Here is a 5,796-nt window from a genome sequence, read left to right as displayed (position 1 = left end):
TCCTCCCTGTACAGCACAGCAATTTGTTCCCGGCCAACCTCATTTTCACAGACTTTGCATGGCTGTCCAGCTCCATTAGAAGGGCAGGTGGAAGGAAAGGCTAAGGAGACATCACCGGTCCAGAGCACAGATGAGTGGCCTGAAGCCGTGCACACACAGTCAGATGACAGGACGTCAGAGCCACTGGTGACAATACAGTAAAAGTCTGACTCTGCAGTGAAGCTGGACCCTGAGGATCATCCCATCCTACCCCTGTGACATCTGTCTCAGAACCTTGGTAGTGGGAGTGTCTCACAAAGGCAGGGACAGGTCAGTGTCAGAGCTAGGGCCAGGCAGAGGATCAATCCCTAGATCCCAGTCCTTGGTCCTGAGGCAGCTGGAGTGCTTCATGAACAAATTGCTCCTTTGCCCAAATCTTTGAGAAGAGACACTTGGCAAGACTGAACGAAGCTGTAGGGGTTTTAGCAACCAGGCCTCCCTCTTTCTTGGGTATTTCTGGCCAATCATCAAAGCACAAAGTGTTTCCTTCCTTCCCTTCCCCTCCCCTTTAAAAAAATCTTTTCACACCCTTTTGGTTCCATTTTTTTAAAAATATACATTGGTGACTTAGATCACACCTGGGGGTAGTGTGTTAAAATGTCAGCAAAAGGACTGGGGTCCACAGGTTGCTTCCCAACCCGAATGACTGTGCAGCCCTCGCTACAGTGGCGGACGAGACTTCTGCTTGTTCTCACGAGGACTCCTAGAATGGGTCCTGGAGTGAATCTCACTACTTTAGGGAAGTAGAAACAATCTATGCTCTTTCAAAAGCACCATTGGAGGGGGGCTGGCGGTGCCTGGGGAGGTGGCTCAGTGGGTAAGGTATTTGCCATGCAGATGTGAACATCCGAGTTCTGATCCCCAAGTAAAGCTGGGCATGGGAGCACTCACCTGTCATTCCAGTGCTCTTAGGGTGAGCTGGGAGGTTCAGGTCTCTGGAGCTGTCTTGCTGCTGTGTGCCTCAGTGTGCGGTCCCTCTGCCGTTCACAATATCCTGTCACTTTGTGTATCCATCAGGGTTCTTCAGAGATGCAAAGCCGCCGGGTGTGCACATAGTGTGGCTACTAAGGAATTAGATTATGCACCTATGGAGGCTGTGAAGTCCCAGGTTTGCAGAGTGGGACCTGCAGTTCGGGACACAGGAAGAGCTAGTGTCGCAGCTCAAGTCTGCAGGCTGAGTCCTGGCCGAACTAATTGCTCAGAGTATTTTGTTCTAGTGAACCTTTAACTGCTCAGATGAGGCTCAGCCATCTTGTGGAAATCAATCTGCTTCACTCTGTCTCCTGACTTAAATGTTCTTTTCACCTCAGAATACACCATAGAAACATAGAGACTGATGTTTGAGCAAAGAAAAAAATCACACATTGGCTTAATAATTAATGTTATTGACTCAATAACATTAAGCATTGGCATTGTTTGCCTGTAAAACCCTTCTAAGTCTTTTCTCTTTAGATTTTTGTGTTTTGAGGCCGAATCTCACTAACCCAGGCTGGCCTCAACTTGTGATCCTCCCATCTTAGCCTCTTCAATGCCGGCATTACAGGTGTGTGCCACCATGCCTTCTCTTAACTTCTCCCAATTCTTAAAGGCACAGCTTAAACATCTCGGTTCTCCTAAGGTCTTTCTCCATGCCACCACCAAGTTCAGTACATCCTTTTGTTCTGTTGCTGCTGTGTATACACAAGTGTATGTGTGGTGTGTGTGTGTGTGTGGTGTGTGCACATGTAAGTGCTGTGTATTTGCCCATACACACACAGAAGAAGTCCAGAGGCGGGCACAGGGTCGTGTCCTATCACTCTCCACTTTCTTCCCTTGAGACAGGGTCTCTCACAGAAACACGTCAAGGCTGGAAGGCAGGAAGTCCCAGCAGTCACCCTGTCTCTGGTTCCCCCAACCTAAGCAGTAGGTTACAGACACCTGCAGCCCTGCCTGGCTTTACATGGTCAGTGGGGATTCAGACTCAGGTCTTCACGCTAGTGCCACACGTTCCTATTTACTGGGCCGTCTTCCCAGCCCCTCAGTACTTATTCCACAGTGCTGTCGTGATTTCTTGGACCCACACGACTTTCTCTCTGCTAGGCAGTGAGTCCTCTCAGGGCATGGACCTTGGAGCTTATTGGAGACAATATTATAAGACAATGTACTAGATCTACCTACCCCATGCCCAGCATGGAGAATGGCTCATCGCAGTTCATAGAGTAAAATGGTGAATTAGTGGGACAAGTCAGGAACTAAAAACCCTTGCAGTATTAAGATGTTGAATCCTTCAATTATGAAATCCCCCCATATTTGTTACATCAGAGAAGTCGTGGAGCTGATGGATCTTCCTGGCCACTCGGTCCCAGGTAAGTATGTATGCACATGCCCATCCCTATGACAAATGGCCAATGTCATCAGAGAAGCATATGATGATTAGTTCTTGCTTGTCTTTCCTAGAGCAGATGCTATAGAGTCGGACTGAACTTGGCCTGACTCTTGCATCCCAGAGCCTCCAGTTTTCCTTTTCTAATCAACCACACAGGGACAACAGCAATAATGCTTAGAACACAGTGTTAGAAAACTTCAACCAAAGTTAACTTGTCTGAATTGGCCCGATTTCTTCATGACGTTTGAGGTCATGTCTGGGGCATGACACATTAACTATTGAACATGACAGGAGCATGTTAGCCAGTTCCAAAGGTGCTCTTGTTCTCTGGGTTTCCTTTTGGCTCATTTCCATATTTTGACCAAAAGGGAGGATGTAGGCTGAACGGAAGGTGCTCCAGAGTGGAGGGACAAGGAAAGTGGTTTATGCAGCCCTGTTTTGTTTTCTGTTGAAGTTGGTGACTCAGTATTGTCGAGGATGTGAGCACTTTCGAGGATGGGAAGAAAGCTAGAGATTTTTTCTCTAGAAACATGACCTTACAGGAGACACATTGTTTATAATTTTAGAGCTCTCATGGCCCCATAGGCCCCAAGTGAAGAACCTTGAGTTGAAATTTCTCATTCCCAGCGCTGTAGAGAGAGAGAGATCAACAATTTTAAGAGTACATATTGCTGCTGTAGAGTCCCAAGTTCAGTTCCCAGCACCCATGCCAGGCCACTCACAATTGCCTGTAACCTCAGCTCCATAGACCTGACCCCTCTGACCTCCAAGGGCACATGCTTTGCAGGGCACATACTCCCCCACAGACTCAAACACACACATAATTTAAAAAAAGTGAACCTTAAGTAACACCCTCCCCTTTTCCTCTCCATCCCTTTCTTCCTCACCATCCTTCTTTTCTTCCGTCTCTTGCTTGTCTTCTGTCTCTGTCTTCAAGGACTTGACTGTTGGTTTGGGAGTGGTTCAAGGGTTGGGGATAGACACAAGTAGATCAATGGGTAGGAAAGCTGAGGGCAGAAAGAGCCTCCATGTTGAGTGGCTTTATTTTTTCCAGAGAGTTCCTGGATGCATCGTCATGCAGATATCGGTCTACTCTAAGGAAGGGTGTCATCACGGGTCAATTCAGAGTCTCAGAAGTCATCCACACTGCTGGCGTCAAGTCCCCTGTATGATCCTGGCGATACATTCTGTCTCTTCTTTGGTGTCTTGATCTTTAAGGTGAGGATAATATAGCACCATAACTTAGAATTAGCACAAAGATGACTATGCCAAGAACTTTGGCAAAATATATTTCAGTAAGGATTTTGTATCTGTTAGCTGCCACCATTACTAATTTTGATCATTATTTAGTAGTTTAAGAAAGTATTTTCTTTTAGTTATGGTACAGAATAATGGGCTCCATGGTGACATTTTCATACACAGTTGAACTTGAACTCTGTTGACTTTAAAATAGCAATAACACAGTTAGTCACATACAAAGCATGACATACCACAAATGAACCAAGCACTCCCCACCCACTCTAGCTGGAGGAGAATTGTAACCAGAGATCTCTTATTAGGAAAAGAAGAATGTTTTTAGACGATTTATTTTTAAATAGGAGTTATAGATTAATAGAGCAGATAGAATGTCATCCTGATTTTTTTCAGACCCAGTGAGACATGGAGCTACTTTTCCATAACATGATTTTTTTCCCTGCTGTAATGTAAAGATCTAGCTGGGAGAGGGAGCCAGGCATATTATTGGGCATTACCTGTGGGCTTTCTGCTATTTTATTTAGTCAGGGTTTCTAGACTGGTAATTATTTTTATATCAAGACAAAAATCCATTATACCAGTTTAATAAAGCAGACACTTCCCATGCCAGGTGGCTGGAAAGAACAGAAAACCGGTGACAAGAGCTGAGGATGGCTCAGTCTGCAGTGCACTTACTGTGTGAGCGTGAGGGCCTAGCTTCATCCTCAGCCCTGGCACCTAGGTAAAGACCCAGGAGTGGGGGTGCTCGCTTGCATCCCCAGGGCGTGGAGTCAGGTGACTCCTAGGGCTGACTGGCTAGCCAGTCTAATCAGTGAGCTCCCGGTCTCAGTGCCTCAATAAACACGGTGAATAGAGCTGGAGGTTGACATGTGGTGGGTGTGCATGGGTGCCGCAGACGTACGTACGTATGTACATACGTACATACATACATAGAGCAGACAGACAGACAGATGGACACACACACACACACACACACACACACACGAGAGAGAGAGAGAGAGAGAGAGAGAGAGAGAGAGAGAGAGAGAGAGAGAGATTGATTTATGGATCTTACGTTTGGCTCTTCACTTTTCTTGCAGTTCTCCTCCATCCCACCCCCCAACCTTCTTCTTGGAACCATTAGCCATTGCAGAGCTAAAGCAGAATCATCTGGCACAGGAACTGTGGCCAGGAGAGGAAGCTTCAGCGCTTGTGCCCTCTGTCCCACCCACTAGGGAAAGGTGCAGCTGAGTTCTTGTCCAGAAGATGGCGCTGTCTACAAAACCCAGTAGAAAGTCAAAGACTCAGAGAGGGAGAGAGCAATGGTTGGAAGGATTGTGCAGGGCCGTGGGTCTGTGTTTTAATGGCCCTAGAAGTATGAATTGTTAATTTTAAAGGGAGCACTAATTTCCATGCTAATTGTAATTAAGTCTAAGTATATGGAGACATGTTTGGGATTGTCAACAAGCCTGATGAGCCGGATCTCCTAGCAGCCTGTTTGCAGGAGAATGGAGGACCCTCCTGGGAAGAACTCATCCTGAGGGAGGGAGTTGCTATCAGCTGGACCAGTCGTAGTTGCTCCTGCATCCCTAACTGCTAATTGTGCCAGTGGTTTGGAAGTGGCTTTTAAGACCCATGAACAGCAGGCTCCATCTTGCAAGGCAGGGATAGGAATCTGTATAAACATCATAAAGCTGCTCTACTGAGAACCCTAGAAAGCACCAGGGTACAACTAGGAGAGTGGAGGCCCAGAGGCCCTCCAGAGTGGGTCTCAGGTGATAGCTGATGTGGCATCTGGGGTCATGACCATGGCTTTGAGGACACTGGTAACATTGACAAAAAGCATCTCACTTCCAGAACTTATTTTCTAGCTGGCTCTTGGTGGTCTTCTGTGGTGGCCTGAGTGAGACACCTCCCATAGTCTCGGGTGCTTGAATACTTGGTCCCTAGTTGGTGATGCTGTTTGGGGTGGCTTAGGAGATGTGGCCTTGTTGGAGGAAGTATGTCACTGAAGATGTGCTTTGAGAGCCGAAAAGACTGGCACCACTTCCAGCTTGCTACCTCTGCTTCCTGCCTGCAGTTTAAGATACGAGCTCTCAGCATCCTGCTCCAGTTGCTCTGCCAATCTGCTGCCACGCTTCTCCACTGTGATGGTGGTG

This window comes from Peromyscus leucopus, chromosome 3, assembly GCF_004664715.2.
Source record: "Peromyscus leucopus breed LL Stock chromosome 3, UCI_PerLeu_2.1, whole genome shotgun sequence".
Taxonomy (NCBI): domain Eukaryota; kingdom Metazoa; phylum Chordata; class Mammalia; order Rodentia; family Cricetidae; genus Peromyscus; species Peromyscus leucopus.
The sequence above is the reverse complement of the archived record's forward strand: the minus strand, read 5'-3'. Positions refer to the sequence as shown.